General features: G+C 37.1%; 1 protein-coding gene across 1 annotated transcript in view; it reads left to right on the top strand.

The window, feature by feature from the left end:
- Positions 1 to 22,384, top strand: part of KCNQ1 (potassium voltage-gated channel subfamily Q member 1) — a gene marked incomplete at both ends in the record, with an annotated part of 327,746 nt that overhangs the window by 195,011 nt on the left and 110,351 nt on the right. The gene's annotated exons all lie outside the window — the stretch shown is intronic.

Genomic DNA, 22,384 nt, shown 5'->3' with positions numbered 1-22,384 from the left:
GTTTTTTCTTCAAGAACTAGGAGAAGTCCAGTTGTTCTGCACTCGGGTTGTCTTGCCTGCTTGGTATGAGTTTTCTCATTCTTCCATTTATATCACTATTTCCAAGCCTTGTTATTGATGTGACCTTGGTTAGATTTTCTCTCTGCGTATGTTGGTAGTAGCAGTTTTGCTGAAAGAGACTAGGGCTTTGTTTTTTTTCAGGAAGAGAAATTTTATTTTACTCAGTGTTTCCAGCAAAAGAGCTCCTCCTATTGTCTCAATTCCCTTCGCAAAAGCAGTCACTCAAGCTACTTACTTCTGTCCTTTTCAGAGTAAAATTCACATTAGCTCATGTTGCAGAAGGAATTACTGAAAATGTCTTTTCCCATTTTCATGTCCATGAATGGGCCAGAGATAAGCTGCATTTTAAAGAATGTGAGCCTTTTCTCTGTGGGTTACTCTATAAAAATACTTGGGTAGATTGCTGGCTGGGACACTGGCTTACTTACTCAGTAGTATATTTATTGGAGGCTCCTGGGGAAGATACAGGACTCAGCTGAAATAAGGGAAAAGCAGTTTCTGCCAGCAGCCTGAAGTGTTGACACTGTATAGCGCTGATTTTTCTCTTTACCTTTGCTGGAGATGCTTAATTAGTGCAATGATTAAAAAAAAAAAAAAGCAAAAAAAAACTTCAAATGCGCTAAATGACTCAAAATATTATGAGAGAAGGGAACAATTAGGATGCTGTGGTTGTTGAAACGGGATGATCCTGTAAAAAGATGAACTCTAGGTTATAAGAGATCTCGTGCACTGCTGTGCTGTGCTTAAGCAACATACGTGGGAACTCCGGAAAGATCCTCTTCACATAATTAATAAGCCACTAGAAATCCCTTAAAGGATCAAACCCTTTAAATAAAAGTATTCCCTCATTAGGAGTATCAGAAAATAGAATGTCTGAACAGAGATGAAAACAGACCTTGTGACTTAACATTGAAATGCAAATCTAATTAGCGTGGTGTTTTAAAGTATTAACAAGGAGCCATAAAAAAATGGATTTGGAAGAAACTTTTCATAAAGAAAATACTGGATAGTGACAAAATCCCAATTTATTAAAACTCTGTGATGTGGAAACAATGAAAAGGGCATTAATTACTTTACCAGTACTTATTTTGCATCGTTGCCCAAAGTAATTGGTTTATTGACCTCTTCGTAATCCTGAATAGTTATAAAAAATTGATTTCAATGCTGAAAGTTAATTTCTGTAAAGGAATTTAGGTCTTTTTATTCTGTCATATATGTCTTTGAATCTAAATAATACACTGCTTCAAACATGTCTGACTCTACTTGGAGGGTAGGATTCCTTTACGTTCTGTGTGCTGTACCTGTGTATGCAGGCATTATTTTCAATCGATGCTAGTTTGCTTATTCTTTATTTTTTTCTTTTAAGAAATATCTATGAGAGTATATGTTTTTGGTATGCTCTTCTTTTCTCTGTTTAATTCAAATTATTTTGACCAACATACTCTTAATAATTAATCCCTGGAAACATCTTTCCCTTTTATAGCTTTTCTAAAAGCACCCATCACTGAAAGGCTTCTGTAATGTAATATGTGCAGCACTTTGAAAATGTGTTGGCTATAGTTATTTTTTTCATAATTTATTTTTTCTTTTCTCTTTGGTAGTATGACTCTTCCCCACCTACGCTGTGTATAGTTGTACATAATAAAATGTTTTTTCATTCTGTACTGATAATAAGTATTTTGAATATATGGACAAAATTAAACGTCACCAAGAAATGTATGTATGGAAGTGACCAGATTAACTTCAGATTAAAATTTGAGATATGGAAAATCAGTGCTTTCTCCTCTGAGGAGAGGAGCAGGCATAAGATTTTTAGAACTTTTCTGTGTTGTTTGAGGAAGTCCTTAACAGAATAATTCATCTTATTTCCATTATAAATTGAACCACTGAAATCTTAAAAGGAAAGTGGTGTTCATGTACCACTCAGCTGTTTGTTGCCTAGACAGGTGGAGTTTTCTGAGTCACTAAGTTGGGTAATTGTTGTGGTATCCTATTGTTTTTGTATTAATTAACAAATTGTGACTGAAGAAGACTTTTATACTGAAGCAAAAGAATTTAGTGTATCCTTCTAACTGATAAAGCAATGGATAAACACGTGGACTTTTACTATTTCTTTTTGGGTATTAGTCTTGATATGCACCAAAAGCCAGATGATGAATAACAAACGTAATTCTGGCTTCTGTTCTGTTTGGAATATGTTAAGAACAGAAAAGTGAATGATTAACAAGCTAGAAGTGGGTGAAACCTCTAGGGAAATCAATTTAATTACTGTAGGCAAGTGGTCAACGAATGTCAATGCATCCAGGTAGGAAGACAGATGATACCATGCAGTCTGCAGTGTTGCTATTAGCAAGTAAGAAAATTTTGGTTTACTGAAATTCTCAGCTACAAAACAAACAAACAAACACACAAACAAAAAAACCCACAACCCAGAACATAGCAAAGCAGTAATGTTATGGTTCTCAGAACGTAATTTTTCTCTGGAATACCTTGCGCTTAGAATTAGCCATTTTATTCAGACTGTTTTAAATTTGTTTCAGCAAAGATTATAATCAGGTTTCTATCGAGTGAGTCTGTTCATGTGCTCTGAAGTCTTTCTGAATTGTTTTCCTTTGATTGAAGAAACTCGCAATTACCTTTCTCTCTCTGTTTACCTACTGTTTCATTTTTGTGTCTGGGCACTGGCTCCCACTCCATGCCTGTGCTCAGATGGGACTGCATCATTTCATAGAAAATCCTGAACTGGATCCCACAAGGATCATCACAACACCAGTTTCCTCCTGTCTCTTCTTTCAGGTCACTCAATAGCCATTCTTCTTTTGTACCTGAGCTGGTACTCCTGGCTTCGTATATCTGCCAACTTTTTCTGCCTCACAGTAGCCATATAAAGCAGTGCTACATCTTTATGATGAGAAATAAGAATTAGGGGTGGGTTGTTAGAGTAGTATGGTTAGATTGTGGTTGGACTTGATGATCTTCAAGGTCTTTTCCAACCTGAGCAATTCTGTGATTCTATGAATGTTCCTCACTCCTGTCAAGGTTCGCATGTTTGGCTGGTTGTAAGGTACGCCTCAATACATAATCCTAAGCATAACAAAAGTCCAGTTGAAAGATAGAGTTGTCAAGGCTGCAGGCTTTGCTAGATTTGGAGATCCTTGTCACATACTGTTTTATCTAATTTATCAGAAGATACTTGGTGCTTCAGATCTCTTGAGGTGTGTCTGCTGAGCAGAATCCTGTTTGTGTGACTTAGATAAATTAACGAAGTAGTTTGATATAAGTCTTTAGTACAGGAAGTGCATAATCTTCTGATGGGAGAGAATTAAGCCTGCTTATGTACTTGTAAAAGTTACACAACAATAAATATTTTTTTTGCATTGTTAGGTGAGGTGATTAAGAGATGCTCCCTGTTTATATTTGCCTGGAGAGGGGTCACTTAGTTGCTTAAATATTTTAAATGTTAGATTGAAACTGAGATCAATCTTTCTTCTCTCTTTTGTGCGTGTGTGAGGTGGGGGGAAGGTTAAAGCTGTTTCATCCAAAAATAGCTTTATTTGGATACATAATTCTCACTCTTCGTGATAGCAGCTGTTTGTTTGCATATGCCTTGTCTGGCTCCCATTAGGAGAGGTGTTTAGAAAAGAAACAATGAATTTTGTTTTCTACTCAACCAAGCACTTAGGTAAGCTATTTAGGTAGGATCTTCATGTATGCTTTCTTGAAGGGTAGAGAGGACTTTAGACATGAATGCTTAATGTAAGTAAATGGTTGTCATATTTCAGTCTAGCTAAGCACTAAATCTTCCTATTGAGTATTCCTCCAGAAACATTCACACTTTGCATTTCATTATCTTCAGGAGGCAAGCTATTCTTGATCAGTATTAAAAACAAAAAGGGCTTTCAGATTTTTGTGCTGTGTTAAAGTAGTAGTGTTAGGTGCAGGATATCCACTCTCCATGTAAAGGATGCAATGAGGCAAGGGTGTTTTAATCATGATTGACTCTTTGAATTCATATCTCAGCATCAGAGCATGGCTGATGTTGCTTTGATCTGATCTCCTCCTCTTCCAGATCTCTGGTGAAAGTGCTGCATAAACGTATGTGGGTTGCTCCAAAAGCAATGCCTCCCGTTTATTTCCGTGTTAACTAGAGCAGATACAAAAAGCACAGTATTGCTGCTTGATAGAGCAAATTCTCAGCTATAAAAAAAACCCAAAACTATTATTCAACATAATCACCACCATTAGCTATGCATTTTCATTGGTGATGAACAAGAGCCTGCATGCTGCACTCATAAAAATCAGCACCAGCAGAAGTGACCCACTGCTGCTGACCCTACTACTGAAATGTTCCACCCACCACCTGACTGTGTTCACATCCACTGACTGGTTGACACAGAAATTCAGCAGGTGTCAGTGAATGTCAGTGGGGGTCATTTTTACCTCATGGAGGAATTCAATTCCACACCTTTGCTCCATTCACGCTTTCACATCAGATGCCATTTTATCAGATTGCCTCTCTGCTGCCATCCGTCACATGAAACAAAATGGAATGTTGGGAGGAAGGCTCAACCTCTACTGCCATACCACTAACATCTGCCTCTGGTGTAGTAAGCCAACATAACATCACAGGAAACATTACTTTTGGAGCAGCCCTCATTTATTTCTTTATTTATTTGTGCACATTTACCTTTGCTGGTTGTTGGAGGTAGGATTTTCTTTGCAGAACTTTTTAGAGCACAATAACACTTTCATTCACAAATGAGGAACCTGATGGTTACTTTTTTTTTTTTTTTTTTTTTTTTTTTGGCAGAATTCTCCAATTGCTCACCAGGAAATCTAAAGTAAAAGCAGACATGTACAGATATTGAAGTTTTCCTACCTATGTGCAGTGTGATTGGGTGCCTGGGGAAATTGGTCATATGGATTTCTGTAGTTGGCTTTAATTTAGAGCAGGTTGCAAGGAAGTAGAAGTCACTCCCATGCAATGCCAACAAGTGATATGTGTGATGTTAATCTGGATTGTATGGTGACAGGTGCAAGCGCACACACACGCCCCAACTATTTTGTAGAGAAGCTACAAATATGCACCTAGAAACTGCACCTTTAGAATATGTTCCTGAAAAACAATAAGAAGACAATGAAAGAATGAATTAAGTAAACAACAGAACTCCTGTTCTCATTTTATGCAGAAGAAATCAGGCTTGTTTTCCTATAGCTCTGTTTCAGGAACTTCACTATTGAAGAATAGAAGAATACCCATTTGACTTCAAAGGAGATGCACCTTACTATAAATAAATAAGTAGATCCAATTTCTAGCCCTGAGGATGTTAAAATTCTCAACTTGAACTTTGAACATCTCATTATTTAAACTAGCCCCAGAACTTTGAAGTGTTTGCAATCTAGACACATGTTCTACTGTTAATTTTTTGATATAGAGTGACCCGATGCACAAGTTTGGGTTTATCAGCACCAATTCAAATGGTAATCTGGTCACCTCTAGTTGTAGTAGCAGTCAGACAGCTAAGCATATTTGAACAAATAAAGTTAAGAAGCAAGGATTTCCCAAGCCTATTGGCCTATTCTCCCTGCCCAACATGGTTAGTGGTCCCCTGCTGGGGCTCCAAGATCCCTTCATGGTATTTCAGATCAAGTGTTACATCACATCACCATCTTGTGCTGAACTGTTTATTTCCTAGCCTCTTTTCAAGATATTTGAAGACTGAGCAAAGAGAAGTACTTTCTCTTTTTTAATAACTTTAGAGATAGTTGAGCTTGTTATGAAGACTTTTAGAGGATTCTGGAAATAGTAAGGCTTTAAAAATGAGAAGATCTCCAAAGCTGTTCTAGATTCTGTCCAACAAAGAAATTGACTCCTTCCATAATGTTTATTTTTATTTTTTGTCTCCTCTTCATTTTGGTCAAGCAATCCCATATAAGTCATCTCACTGCAGCCGTTATTTATAGCTAATAATCTCCTTTAGCTGCCAAACCGAAACTAGATCTCCTTCACTCTTGAGCTGAAAGCTCTTTTCTTTCTACAATGTGCTGGAAATGAGCCAATTTACCAGTTCCATTAACTTAATGAGGTCTGACAGCCTGCAGCAAATTTTCTCATAATCTCTCCTGGATTTAAATTTGGTGCTGCACAAACAACAGAGTACAACCAAGTAGTTGCTTTTTAACTCTATGTATTCTAAGCAAAATTCCTCAGTCATCGTAACTACAAAGATGACTGAAGTCTTTCTTTTTCTGCAGACGGTTGTTTTTTTTTTTTTCATAATGAGATGATTATTACATTTACTGATTAACTTACCTTTTAATCTTAGCAATCATCTGAATACCAGATTCGTGTTGACCTGTTAAACATCAGCATTAAAGCTTCAAGTGATTTAAGTGCAAGTGATTCCAAGCGTAGTGCTGCTGGCGGTGGGAGAGGGATGGTATTTATTTTTATAATACACCTGAATGGTTATATGAGCTGTGAGGTTATGTCATGATTTTCACAGACTAATAAATAATCACTCGTATAAGGTCAACAGTAGTTTTAACGCAAGGTTAATCCTTAGCTTCTGTTTCCTAATACTTCCAATGATTACTGTTCTCTAAAGGCTGTAGTACGTTACCAAATTCACAAGAAACAAAATTGCTTGCCAAATTAAGCAGGACAAAAGTAAGCTCTTGCATTCTCTTGCTTGAATTCCACTTTTCTAGCAGTGGCAGCAATATGCTGAAGGCACCAGACAGCAAAGCAGAACAATGTATATCTTTTAGTATGTCACATTGCCATAATTCTGATAAACCACCTTAAATTTAACAGCATGGCACTGTAGTAGAAAATTGCTAGCAGCATACTGCGCTTTGAAAATGAGCTTAGAGCAAAGGTTTGACCAGAATATAGAGTTGCCTCTGCTATTTATCTTCACTGTGTTAAAGCTTCCATTGTGAGGCTTTTACTTATGGCAGCACTTCCTGAGGAGCTGTACATTTTGTCTTTGGGCACTGCAAGACCCCACTTCTTTGGGTAGAAGGTTCATCTAAGGAATCTTATGTTTGAGAGTAGGTGACAAAGCACCTCAGATAGAAATACACCATTTCAAACTGCCTCTTCATCTGGAGACTCTTACTGTATGGATTTTGTGTATTTTGCATTTTCTCTCTGTATTTGTAAGTATTAGCTTCACTGTGTAACTCTTCTTGGCTAAATACTTGTACATCAGTAATTAATAAGAAGAAAATAGGTGATGATTTCAAATCCATTCAAGTGGGTTGAGTTTGAGGGGTTTTGTGTTGTGGAGGTTGGTTTCTGACCTAAACACAATGGTCAGTCCAGTCTTTCACTTACTACAAGTTCTGCAAACATGAATTTTCGTTAGTTTAATGTGTAATGCTCTCAATTTTCCCTAAAACAATCTTTCAATTATCCTTGCAAAAACTTACCGGGTTCTGTGGATTGTATATGGTATTGCCCACTGCAGTCAGTGGAAGTATTCATACATTCATAGCAAAATGAAATTGTAGCTGCAAGATTAGGATCTTTTTAGATAAATTAGAATGGCTTTCATTTCTGACTCCTGGAGATACTCATTCAGATGCATCAAGCTTTCGTGTGTGCATCTCAATGGGAAATTTGAATAACCTATTTATGTAACAAAACAGACCAAAGGAGCAGAAGTTAAACATTCAAAATAACACGCATGTTTTAATGGAGAGAGCAGTGAAGGTCTCAGTATGCAGCAACCTCCAGCTTTAATCCTGCTTTTTTTCAGCCAGTGCTAAATGCATAGCAAAGAAATATTTTGGAACCTGCTTTTTAATCAACTTGGGTTAGATCTCATGCCTTTTTATGGCAAATGTTACCATGCCTTTTTTTGTTGTTTTTTTTTTTTAATTGTTTTAAGACCCAGTTCCTGAAGACAAGTGATTTGTAATTTCACATGAAGAAGTAATTGAAAGAAAAGACTGAAATTGCCCAACACTTTAAATGGTGGAAATTGTGTTGGTTGTTTTTTTTGTTTGTTTGTTTTTTAAGGAGGACAGATGTCCCACCATTTTGAGCACCCCATGTGTCTGATTCTCACATGCTATAGCAGTATGAGAATTCACAGTTCTTAACCGATGTTCCAACAACAACAACAACAACAACAATAATAATAATAATAATAATAATAATAATAATAATAATAATAATAATGAAGACATTCAGATAATTTTTTGGTACTCAGTTTTTGGTTTTGCCACAGACTTCCTGTATAGCCTTGGACAAATTATTTAATATACAGTGTTTTGACAGCATTCTGGAAAAAATGTTCATGTGAAGCAAGGAAGTCTTCAATTTTGTTTTCCCAAATGAGAGAACTCAAAAAACCTATCAAATAAGTCAGACACAGCAATGTCTAATGAACACCTAATTTTTGAGGGATTTGTAATAGGATTAAATTACCTTCAGCAGCAAACCTGAATATTTCTAAGAAACTGCACTTTAACTTATTAGAGCCAACCTTTGCAGATGTTCAGGCAACCTTCCAGATTTCGAAAGGTAACAGAAGAAATTCCAACTTGCTGATATCAGCAGCAAAACTTTTATTGACTTCAGTAGGCCAAGATTTTACCCTACCATAGATCTGTGCTAACCTTTCTGAAAGAACAGCCCTTTTTCAAGGGAAGAAGATCAGCATTTTAGAGCATATACTTGTGTATCACCTCTGCCTTTTATGCTCTCTTCAAGAGCTGGTGTGAATTCATAGTTGAAAACCTCCCTTCAGAATGTGTGAGGAAAAAGAGCATAAATGCTGTTCTTGGCATTCTTTTTCTCTGAAAGTTGATAATTCATTCAGTGCATTCATGTTGGTTGTCTTTCCTGAGCTTCCAAGAATTGTTTAATCTTCTCTAAGCACCTAGTTTTAATTTAAAAAAAACCATACATAAATAGTTGCCATTGTAAATTGTTTCAAGTCATGAGAAAATGCTGTTATTGAAATCAGAAAAAATAACATTTTCAAGTCAAAAGTTCTCATGTTGAGTCTTCATTGTCAGTTACCTATTTAAGTAAGGCTACGCTAGAAAAACAAAATAACTGTACATTTTTATATAATCCATGTGTTTTAATTTATGACTTTCCTATTTTTTGAGCAACATGTGAATAATGATATAAAGGGTGCAGAGTTTTTGTTTTAGTGGGTTCCTACAATTAGTTTTAGATATCTCACTAAAATTCCCTGAATTACCCCTGGAAAAGCCAGTTGCTTTCCAGTGACTGAACAGAATGCCTTCTGCCTTCTGGGCCTTTTGGTTAAAGTCTGCTTGTATGTTTTTAAGACGTTTATATATTGCTCTTGTGTATAAAATCACTGTGAAAAACAACAAAGTTGAAAGAGACAGACCTCATTTGAGCATACAACTTCCCCTCCATTTTGTATTGCATTTCTTTTTCTCTTCAAGATGTCTGCTTTAATATTTACCTTAGCTGAAAAACATGAACTAAACCTATTGTCCAGTAGTAGTATGCTAGCAATAATCAAGAAAAGAGATATACATATATTATATATATGTACACAGAAACAAGGAAGAAAATAAAGCTAATTTACAGTTAGAACTGAGAAGATGGTGCTACTGATGAATGATTTTGCACTACATGAAGTATCTTACACTCATCCAAATCTCCTCAGTTTTCAAAGTGGGTTATAAATGTCTTGTGGCAGAAGAGTTTGTGTTTATTTTTTAACTCTTTTTTTTTTTTTTTTTAATTATTTCCCCTCCTTGCTTCTAATTCAGGATGAAAAATCTGTGGTTATGTTCTTTATTGTGGCATTTCATCATTGGTGGATTAGGCCTTGGTTTGACAACAGAAAAAAAAATGGCATGAAGAAAAGATATTTAAACCTTTCTAAATAAGAAGTCTATTTGTTTCTGATTTGGTCTGAGATTAAGTGAAATTGTTCTGTTTGAATTAAAGACCAGCATTTTAAAGGTATAAGGAGACTCTGAGGCAGATGCGTCATTAGTAGGATTTGCCTCAGTATTTTGAGTTTAGTAGTCTGAATGCATCTTTAGGAATTTATGCAGTTTAAAAGATGCAATGAACTGCTAGGAGCTGAAATTCTCTATTCAATTCCCTCCTGCAAGTGAGACACTTGAAACTCATCATGAGTTGTGTATGTATGCCTTATCTTGACATGCTGCGGCTCTTCAGCCTGGAGAAGACTCCAGCAGGACTTCATAGCAGCCCTCCAGTACTTGAGGGGGCCCACAGGAAGACTGGGGAAGGGCTTTTTATACCAGCATGTAGTGACAGGATGAGGGAAAATGGCTTTAAATTGGAAGAGGGTAGATGTAGACTAGATATTAAGAAGAAATTCTTTGCTGTGAGGGTGATGAGGCAGTGGAACAGGTTGCCCAGAGAGGCTGTGGATGCCCCCTACTTGGAAGCATTCAGGGCCAGGCTGGATGGGGCTTAGGTCAACCTGGTCTAGTGGGAGACAGCCCTGCCTGCAGGAGGGGAGTTGGAACTAGATGGTCTTAAAGGTCCCTTCCAACCCAAACCATTCCATGATTCTATGATCTTGCACCTCAAAAGAGTAAATGATTGTGATCATTTTAATGCCAAACTGGATCTCTTTCTGTGCATTCTTAGCTAGTATTTTCCGTGTGTTATTCGGTCTGATGTAAGATGCTAAGTGTAATGTGGCAATTTCCTGATTCTGAGAGCAGGTATAGCACAATTGGTGGCAATGGAAAGCTCCCTCAATTCCACTCATAGTCTATTCCTTTGAGTGTTGTCCACCCTGGATGGCAGTAGATAGCTTAGTTTTCATTTCCAGTCAGCTTTCTGCCCTTCTGCTGATACTGACAAGAAAAATGCATTGCTGTTTTAGTTCTTCGAATATTGAATTCGTCAACTGCATCAATACCATTAGAAAAAGTATTTCTAGAATAAATAGAGACCACTGGAACTGTCTAAGATCAAAAGATTCAGCCACACTAAGCATAATTGAGCTGATGCTCAGCCTTTCTTGAGGGAAGTTTCTTTGCAGAAATGCATGTTGTGAAATTGTGAAGTTATGAAGTGGATGGGCAGTTTTCACAAAGTACTTGACTGTGAATCATTTTGTAAATATATCATGTATTTACATAAGGAGATAGGAGTATTAAGCAACTTTTTTTTTTTTACTGCAACAGAAATTAAATTATGCTGACTTGTTAACCATTTCTGAGGTGAGTGGAAAAGAAGATGAAGAAGAGAAAATAATTAAAATATATATTTTCTATATCTAACTTACTAGAGAATAATTTCTCAGCCAAAAAGTACATTGTTGAGCTGAGCTTGTGCTTTGAAGCCACAGAGAGAAATAGAGCTCACATACCAGAGTAGTTATTCCCAGCCAGTTTCTGTCTCCGGCATATCAGCTCGTAAAACTTCCTCTGTCTTTTTACAATAGTAGTAACACAGCATATTCTGTAAGTATTACTTTGAGTAGGAAAACTCGTATGTTTCAGGTCACATTTTCCACACAAAAAAATATGAATCCACTTATTAAGTATATATCTAGAATTCTGCTCAATATATAAACTATATTTTCTGTCATGAAAGTTTTCATCTGTGTGCATGTTTTTTAAGTTTATTTCTTCATATGCAAAGCAAGTGTGTGGGTTCAGGCGCACATTTTTCCCTTGACTTTAACAAGGCTACTCGTGTATCGTGTCACATACATCAGCCTTGGTGAGATAGGGGCTGCAAAGTGGCTTTGTACACTTAGGCAGCAAGTTTTGCACGGATGTTCATTAAACAATGGTTTAGTAGGCTATGGAATAGGTTAGACTGTGATAATTATTTAGGTACCTTATGAGATTTTTCAAAACTATATATCCCAACCTATTTAGATTGGCTGATAAACATCTATAGAAATCCCTTTGAGGACATCTGTAGGTGCCTGAACACAAACATAATCTTGAGTTCACAAGAGACAAGAATGACATCTGGATCTGAGCATCTGCAGTATTAAAGGGGAGCAAGGAAGTTTGAAATCAGGCCCTGGCTTTAAAATTTGTAGCGACAATAAGTAGAATGGTTGAGGTTATAATCCTAATTTTTCCACAAAGTATAGGTTTGCTAAATGTTCAGTATCCTTTGAAAGTTCAGTATCCAGTTTGAAATGATTTAAAAAAAATAAAATAAAATTGCAGTGAGTTTTATGGCCATTGAAATTTGCCAACATGTGATTTGACGTATCATATTGGTTGTGAGAGAATTTTACTAATGGCAGTAGTTCTCATTTAGTCTGTCTTTCTTCTCCAAGTCTTTCTTTACAAGTACAATTACGGAGCAGAGTTTTGTCAAGTTATTCTAGAAGGACTCTCCCTAATGATTGTGGCCCAAAACTTCAATCACTGCTGAGCGCTGAGGGTGCTCTCACAACATGCCCAGTAGCAAAGGTTGAATTCATTTTCATGCTGCATTTTTCTAGTGTGCTTAGGTAACTTCCTAGTTGAAAATTATTCAAGTACTCATGTTTTCCACTTTTGAGACATTTTTCATTTGAACTGCAGTCTTTTCACTTAAGTACAGCAACACCTTCCACCCTGGCTTTTCATCAGGAGGCATGGACTCGAGTGCCGCTTTGCTGAGCTAGAGCCAGTAAAGGGACAGAGTCTGGATTTCCATGGGCAAATGTTGTGTGTGCAGATGAGTGATGTTGTAGTAGGCTTAAAATGATCCTTTCTGTTCTCCTTTCAACTGTCCAGGGTTGGTTGGTTTATGATTTCCACTAAGACATTACTCTGGTGTAGAGATTTAACACCACACACCATCATATTTTATTTCAATCCTGGCTCATTTCTGTATTTAATCATACCATTATGTTGCATTTGTGAGCGAATTTCTGGAAGGACTGTAACTCTGACCCTGGCAAGGTATAGACTAATGCCTCTTGGCAGTGTCAATATTCCAGCTCAGAAAAAGGCTGTATCTTCAGATTCCAGCTGGAAGAGGCTATGCACTATTTTATTTATTTATTTATTTATTTTCCAACCAGTGAGGCTAAAATGATAGGTAAACGGTTGGGAATCTTAAAAGACAATAGTAAACCAACTTTGGAGTATCTTCACGCTCTTACATATTTCTGAAGAGGAACTATTGCTAATGTGTTAGTTCTCCTATTGCCTGATGAAGTAGTTTATAACCTTACATTGAGACGACAGGCTGCTCGGTACTCCTTTCCCAGTGAAATATAGCCTGACATTCAAAACCAAGGGTCTGTGTTTGCCAGATCTTGCTCTGTAAGAGAGATCCTAATCTCAACAAGATAAACTGCTTAAATAAAAGTTGATGAAAGAACAGTCCGAATAGTGGATTATGCTCTCAGTGTTTTACAGTGCTTTGCTTTAGGACAATTCCTTGCTTGTATTTTTGGGGAAGTCAGTCAAAGAACTGCAGTTGTAGGTGTTCTCAGAATTTTATTAATCATGATTTTTACCCAGTTAATTTCTGTTCAGTTCTTGCATATTTGTTTTGGGCTTGGAAAAAAATATGGGGAAAGGGTTAAGAGCATACTTGCTCTTCATCTGTTTTAAATCCATAAATGTGAGCCTCTGTGCTGTTTCAAGGTTTCAGATTACTCTCTGTGATTTATAGGAAAAGGCTGTTCTCTGCAAGTTGAAATCCCATGTGTTTCTCCACCATTGTAAAACAACAAATCTTTGAGTATGCTTCCAGTTGCAAAAATTGCAGTTTTGAGCCACATTTATAACTTATTTTTTTCCAATGTGATGTCGCTGACATAGAAAGTGAGGTCCTCTTGTCCTGTATCCATGCAAGATTTTACAGCTCTTCTCAGAGTGACTTGCACAGACTATAGCAACACCCTCGTGTTTATAATTTTCTATCATTTTGCTTTGGGAGGATACGCCCACTGAAAAGTGCAGTTGTAGGCAGACACTGATATCATTCCATGTAAGTTATATCCAGAGCCCCTGCAGAGATGGCAGGCCAAAAGCTGTGATGACCGAGCAGTCAATGCATCCACTTCTGATGGACCATGGCGTAAATCAGTGCAGAATTTGGCCTCATATATTTTGAAGTTAATATAGTGCTTACAAACAGCTTTGCAGAGGTGACATTTATCTTCTCTTTTTCATTATTATATGGCAGGAAAATTTACCAGTTATCTCTCATAGAGAACAACATGGACAATGTTAGGGATTTCTGAAATATTCTTATCACTGATTTTGATAATGTAAGTATTACTATTATAGCTGGTTGTCTTTCAGATGTTTTTCCCATTGTAATTCCTGTCTCTACAATAGGAGAGCTGCTTTATTTAGTCTGTCAGAACGGTGTAATTGCTTTCACTTGTTTTGAAGAGCAGAGATGCTCTGTAGGTTTAGCTAGTTGGTCTTACTAGAATACCATGAAGCTGCAAAAGTGTGTAACTGAATCTAACCTCTTGCCTGTCGTTGGATTTATGACGAAAGAAAACACACAATCATTTTGTCTCTAATTACTATTTAAAAGTATTTAAAAATGTGCCTATTTCTGAGATGAAGAAAGAAAGTGAAGAAGGTTCTGCCTGAAGTCGTCATGCTAGGTTAAGTGAGTAGAAAGGCAATGTTGCTTTGACCTTCCACAGATTCCTCTTGAGTTACTTCAGGAGTTGGTCTAATAAAAGCCGATCCTTTTGTCTCAGAACCGAAGGCTAAATAGGATGTTGTTAGTAGTAGCATTACCTGATGATGGTAAAACATAAATCATAGAATCATGGAATCACTAAGGTTGGAAAAGACCTTAAAGATCATCGATAGTATGTTAAAGTGCTACATAAAGTGGGAAAAAATAATTGAGATGTCATGAGTCTTGATCATAAGTTTGGTGGCATTACATCTCATATTCTGCCTTGTACCTGACGTGTCTCCTGAGCAATGCAATTCAAGCTAAGGAGAAAAGCCAGACTCAGTCTTGAGTTTGCAGTGGTCTGGCAGCTCCCTAGCATGAATACAACAAAGAGCTACCTTGTAGTGTTAACAACTTGTTGGCATAATGAAGCTCTGTAACAGAAATCAGTTTAATATCCAAAGGTTGTTGTAAATTTAATAGGTCAACAGTAGGGAGATAGGCAACCATAAGCAATATGGTTATTTCTTCCCAGCATTGCTGATTTTAGCCATTTAAGTCCTATAATTTAGGGTCATGAATGACAAGCTCTGCAAAAAATATTTTTTATCTGGAAAATGATGCTATTAACTAGATGCTGCAAAATAATAATGTTTGTGACTTTCCTCGTGCTCTCCAACTCTACTGTGTTCTATATTCAGCTTCTTTAGAAAAGGAGTTTAATTTGTCAGAATATGTCTGGAACACCGTACATCATTATTTATTCATCTGTGATATCATTTGTGTCTAGTTACTTTCACATTTTTTTGCCTTGAAACCAAGTTAAAAAAAAATCCTCAGGTTCTGACTCAGCAAGATGCAGCTATTGAAGAGCTAACTAAATGTTCACTGAGAGTAGATAGTGGGGAATTCACCAAATTAAGGACATAACACACAATTCTGGCAAAATGGAAACGGGATTTTATATTTGTCCACTATGTGAAACAGATTATTTCAGTCCCTTTCAAATATCATTTTATTTTCCTTTTTTTTTTTTCCCCCATGTCCTTTGTGCAGTTCTTCATAGCCTGACAGAAGTCATAAGGAAAAATAGAATAATGAAAATGAACAATCGAGTCTGCTTAGGATGTACAAAAAATATCATACTTTTACCTGATTTGAACACAAACTTCTATACTAAGAGTTATTTTCTTAGCTAATATAGTTGGCAGAACACGTATGAACTCTCTGATGCTATGTCTGATCATCCTTGCATAGCATTATTCCTGAAAAAAAAAATCCTGAAGATCTTCTTTATTCTAGCCAAAGCTAGTTGTCTTGGCTCTAGAAATACTGCGTATTGGACCATTTCACACAAAAGAAGTTGAAGAAATTACAGCCAAAATCCTATGCTGTTCAGCTATTGAGTCCTCTCCTGTAGCTGGGAATGAGTTTTTTGTTTGTTGAACATGCTAAAGAGTAGAGGAATGACTGAAGATAGGCTATGGTGTCAGCGCTCTTGGTGTGCTATCTTTCTTATTCCATGTCCACTCTTCTAGTATAACATGAACGCTTTGCAGAAAACCATTCTTGAAAATTCAGTTGTGAAATGTTCCTCTTGGAGTTACAGCAATAGAGTCTTTGTGCAGCAATATAGATATTAGGGTGTTTATACTCTGGATGAGTTATGAAGCCAAACTCCTTGTGAGACTGATGGTCCCTAGGAGAAAAACAGCATCCCAAAACATCTGTGCTATGTGCCATTGCTTGCTGATCACATGGCATTTGTAACTCCTGTTAATTCTGGGTCAGGAAAGCAAAGATTCTTTCCCTTTTCAGGCATACATTTAAGAACACATTTTAGATTGCCTCGATACGAGCATATTGTAAAGGCCCAGACTGATTAGCTGTATTTTGCAGACACACTCTGTCTCAGGTTACCATTTGTACCTTATACAGGTCAAGTCATTTCAGCTTGTTCTCCCCTTTCCATACAACGCCCATTCTCCTATTTCCCCATTGCCTCTGGGCAGCCGCCTCCCAGGCCTTCCATTGCTGAAGTTAGCATGTGCCTTTCACTGACATATTTTAAATTGAAACACAGCAACAAAGACCAATCACAAATACAGTCAGAGAATACAGTATAAGGGAGGAACTTAGAAATGTTAATTCGGATTCAGTTAATTCCCCTGGGGCTATGTTCATGTTCAATAACCAAAATATCTACTGCCTGAAATGTGTACCAAGAGAGAGGATTTGATGTTGCACAGTATTCTTGAAGAACAATTTATACATTTACAGTCACTGGGAATCTCCTTTGTGAAGTCAGTCTTGACATTCCCCTCAGTAGGAACCAGCAATTATATTAGGAGACACGTACATTTAAGTCAAGCAGCTCACATTTTTAAAATTTGACACTTGAAACAGCCTGTTCTCTAAATTATTAATGCGAAATTCCTTGTAGAAATCATTTGCTACTAAGTTTGAATTATTCAGTGCTTAGATGAACAAATGGAATCGTATCTGTTCATGAGCAACTGGCAAGCATGATAAGAGGCACTGGATCTGTCGTAACTGGGTTACCTGCTCAGAATGCCTTTTCCTATAAGACCAAAGAAGTTTGAAACATGTGTTGTACCTGCTATTTATGGTTCTCCTTGTTTTCTGCGTGATATCATTTATTTCTTTATCCTTTTTTGCATTTAAACCTATGAATACCCTGGAGAGTAAGCACTATGGAGATACCTGAATTAATTTCATGTATGTTGTTATTAGTTTCTAATTTTACTGTCAAAGATAGATGGGAACCCTAGAAGGCAAAATCTAGTTAAAAAAATGTTTGTCCGTTAAAAATACACACATTCATACATTTGAAAATGTTACGGAAGCATTTATATAAACACTAAGCTTGGCTGAAGCTCATTTAATAATGCTTTGCAATCGTAATTGGTTTGCTCTTCATGTATCCTTGCTCTTTTCTAACAGTTTTGGGCAGCTTTTGCTAGTTTGGCCTTAAGATATGTTACTTGTGAATCATTCTATGGGTAAGGTTATTTTTTGGGAGCCCCTGAGAAACGTAGAATGATGGCTGCAGAAGCACATCACAAGTAAACAGCAGTTACCATGCTCTAGTACCAAATACAAGAAGAAGATGGGTAGCTCACATTATTTGAAATTATCAGTGATTCTGATTTTGTTCCTGGGCATGGTGAGCAAGCATTTCCTATTGCAAGACACACATCAGTGCAACCTGATCCATTCCAACTCGTCACATATAAAATGTTGCCCAATAACAGAGGCTCCCATCAAGTGTAATGTGTAGGGAATGACAGAATGTGTGAAAAGACAAGAATAACCTTGTGTCACAGCAAATTCTATACCAAAAGCCCCCAGAGAGCTAATGATGAAAGATTTTGTTAGAATTAAATGCACTAATGAAATGGCCTAACGTAGTTGCTCTGAATCTTTTCCACCAGATTTTGTTACAAGGAACAATTTTCAGTGCCTGAATGGAAAAAGATTTCAGTTCACATGCAAAAAATATTATTAAAATCTGATGTGTTAAAGATAAAGTTCAAGTCTAAATAATGATTAGTGCCAAAAACTTAAAGGCAACCAACTGCAGCCATAGTTCTTAATGCTTCAGCTCTGTCTTTAGTCGGAAATTTAAGACTGCAGAGAATTTAAATATATTTGAAAACTGAGCTTGACTTCAAATCAGTGTTGGGTTTACTGAGAAGAGAGTATTTGTAAAGGATATTGTAGCTCTCTCCTCCTGAGTTTTCCTTCTTGTTAAACTCATTCTGAGCAGTGTTGACCTTTTAACTCTGATGGTATCGATGCCCTTGTACACGGGGATGTCTGTGCCAGGTATTATGGTCCTGAAAATAAGATGTTTTACAAGTGAACAAAATACAAGTGTTTTAATTGGGAAATTAGCACCACTTTTCCTCTGAACTGTTGATTCAGTATTTCTGTTAGCACTAAATCAATAGTTAGAATACCTTTCTAAGATGACGAGGGGGCCAAACTTGTAATGGGATTACTAAGGATTTGATATCAAATTCAGCATCGTTGTAAGAACAATAAATATACCCAATTACTAAATATTTTTCCTATTTTATTCTTTAATGAAAGAACTGTGCGTTTTAGAGATTAATCTTATAAAGCTTCTTCTTATTTTAAAAAAAGTTTAATTTTTCTTGAAATGTGAAACAGCCAAACTGTGTAACTGCTTACTTCCTGGCTGGTGTTGTAGGAAGAAAATATTCATTCTTGGAATCTCAGCGTTGGCCCCATAAGCATTCTTCTGGGGAACCCCTGCAGGTCCCTTTGCAGGCTTGAGACAGCAACCTGCAATGAGGATGGATGCTGGCTGAAGTCTGGGGTCATCACTGTGGCTGTCTGTGAATGCAGGACTGTAGAATGAGTCATACCTTTGGGACTGTGTTGAGGTTTTGGATATGTTGTAAAAAATAAATAACATTGCAATACTAATGGCTGTTTTACAATAGTTTGGGGCATTTGTAAATATATAACTTTCCAACCAAATAAGCATGTTTGTAAAAGTACCTTAAGTTCTTCAGCATGCTTGTTTTCCAAATTATTTGAAATTCCAGTCCAGATTTCTGACGGACTAATGAAGTGATCAGGTTTCTTCCAAATGGTTTGTGGTAGGGTTAGTAACCTAACAACAAAAGAAGGCAGAAAAACTAATGATTTCTAGTCATTTTATTCTGTCAGGCTTTCTCTTACAGTGCAGATGCTCAAGTCACCCATTGCCTTTTGTTGCATGTTTCCTGTTGTGTTTTTTCCTTTGTCCTCATTTCTTACGCTTCACAGAATGACCACATCAGCAGCAGGTTACTTTTTCAGTACACAGAAAAAAACAAACCTAGTTTCTAAGTGTCAGAATAGGAATAATTTAGGGCTTGTATGAAGTTATCAACCCTGCTACTACCAGGATGACTTTCTGTTTTTGTTGTAATATTTTTTGCAATACTTCTAGACAATTCCTATGGCTTCTGACAATTTTCTTGCTTCATTGGCAGTTCTATTCATTAATTTTTTAAGTCCTTTAGAAGTGTTGGGTAGTATACGCTGTGTTGAAGATTATCTTGACGTCATATTTATATTGAACAGAAGTTCATGGGCAGCCAGTGAAAGCTATTGGCAGTTAGTGGCTGTGCAGTAACCTGTGTACAGGGAGCAGTTGGTCTTGGTCCGAGACAGGACAGTGGATGTTTCTGGCCTTATGGCTTATGGTTAAACGTTTGAACAGTAGTGTTCTTCCTGATGGCCCAGCTGTAGCATGAACAAGGAGGTGACATGCACCTGGCACTGCCATCGGAGATGTGTTCTGTGCAGCAGTAATTCTCCAGAGGATGTCCCCCGCTTTCTCCGTGGATCGTGAACCATGAAAGTGTGCTGCCCCTGTGCCTAGAAGCACTCTCAGATGATGTAATTTCCCTCCACGCTCCTTTAAAATTCAGTAACATAAAACAGTCTTCATGAAGATCTTGCTTGGAGGATAATAATGCATTGTGTAGCTGTTTCGCATACAATGACTCTGTATGTCCCTCCAGATTGCAGGCAGTCATTTTGTAAGTAGAATTTAGAGATGTCACGAGTGGCTGAACAAACAAATATTGCCAGTTAATGTTTAAGCTCTCAATTTACTGAAGCATTTGTTACCAGTTTGCAAAAGAGATCAAACAACTGTGAATCATAACCTTGGCTACTAATTAAATGCTTTATTCCCTTCCCTCATTGCAGAAGCATTTAATCTCAGGGAAGCAGGACAGCCTGTTGGGCAGAATTAGATTTTACGGCATAAGCAGAAGTTTACTGTGAGGTTTCCTATTGCAGTTGGAAATGTAAAGGAACAAAATATTAACTTCCATTCCTGGCACTGAAGTTCATGTTAGCATTGAAAAAGGATTGATTTAAAATTGCAGCATTGGAAAATCGTTTTGGTCTTGTAGCACTGTTATGTGACTGAATGGTGAATCTCATTTTTATTGTCCTGCTGCCTTGCGTACAGATGATCCTCTGCATTGAGACGGAGGATGAGGGATTTGGTGTACTTTACTGGTGACCGTGTGCCCCACAGAAAAGTATTTTCCTTACAAATAATGGACTGTGAAGGACACCCCAGAGGAAATGAAGCATAAAACAAAACGCTACAAGCAGTTTTATTGCAAGTGAAGTGTATTTCTATTTGTCATAAGGTGTTGTGTGTACATTTATGTATGCAGACCTGCATGAAGGTTACGCTATCACAACTTTAATACCTAATACCAAATTCAGCAGCATTTATCTTTTTGGATCTAACTCTGAGAAGTAGGACTTAAAAAGATAAATTCCTTATTGCCTTCTGGTTCTGTGTATGTTGTCCCTGTCCTGAGCAGTGATTCAGCAAGGGCTCTCGCAATGGGAATACCACTTACTAGCATTGAGCTGACTCAGTTCACTGGGAGTGGATCCAAGAAGGCAGCTGGCCCACTTATAAGTGAATTCCCATTCTTATAACACGAGCCACAATCTTGCAGTCAAGTGTGCATGAGAGGGGACATGGACAGAGTCTCTGTGAGACCCTTCAGTAAGTATTAGTAGGGAAGGGCCTCCCATACAAACCCAATTGCAGATTTGGGGAACAATGCATAATCATTGAGGTGCAGTTACTCTGTGTAAATGCACGTAGTGGACAGCAGGCCTGCGTTGAAAAGCTTATGTTATTAATTTGAAAAGCTATCCTATTGTACAGTGTATCAGGAGAAAGCAGTTTATTTTATTTTATTTTATTTTATTTTATTTTATTTATTTAGACACCATCTGAGAGGCAGTATGCACATGTAGGAAATGAATGTATTTCAGTCTTGGTTTTGGCTTTTGCATTTGGAGAAAGCTCACTCATTCCCACTCAAAAGTATGAGTGTTCACAAAGGCTCCTCTTGCCATATTTTCAGAGGACTGATGTCCATCATTGGCACATGCAGAATTTCTGTTTGCTGAGAGACGTTTGTCCTAAGGAGTTACCTGAATGTTCACTGATAGTTCAGACTGTTAACTAAAACAAATTAGGTAATACCATGCTATAATATACTAAATAGCCAAGCTTTTACAAGACTTACATATTCAATACAGGGATATTCCTACCTATCAGCTTTGTTACTAACAATCTATGAAGGAAAAACACGTTGAATATCTAAGTAAAACCAATTCTGCTTTGTTTGCTCCTGTGCTTAAGCCATCACTGGAAGTCTACTTAGGAGGAAAACTCAAAATACTGGAGGTTCCAGCCTTTCTGAAAAGAAGTAAACATTGTCATATGCTTGCCAATAATGACATTCTAGAGCATCTGGAGAATAGTAATAGAGTGAGCAAGTAGAATAAGTCATCAACAGATATTTTATGTATTAGATTTGGCACTGTTAATGTTAAGAAGAAAAAACTGTCCTTCTTACAAGCATTAAAAATTATGAAAGATGGCAAATGACTGTTCCTATAATAAACAGGTTTCTTTCATACATACATTTCCTTCTGAAAAATAATATTGTCAGGTAGTATGAAAAGTTGTACAAATAGCCATATATTTTTTTTTAGTTGTCATCTTTTTTATATGCATGAGAGGGAGATACATTTGTTTAAAGACCTGCAGGCTTAGTCTGTGTTTATGTACATTTCCAGTTCACTTTGGGGATGTATGTGTATACTGAGGTTGCATTCAGCTGCTGCGGGATC

Source organism: Tetrao urogallus (assembly GCF_951394365.1).
Source record: "Tetrao urogallus genome assembly, chromosome: 6".
Taxonomy (NCBI): Eukaryota; Metazoa; Chordata; class Aves; order Galliformes; family Phasianidae; genus Tetrao; species Tetrao urogallus.
The sequence above is the reverse complement of the archived record's forward strand: the minus strand, read 5'-3'. Positions and strand labels throughout refer to the sequence as shown.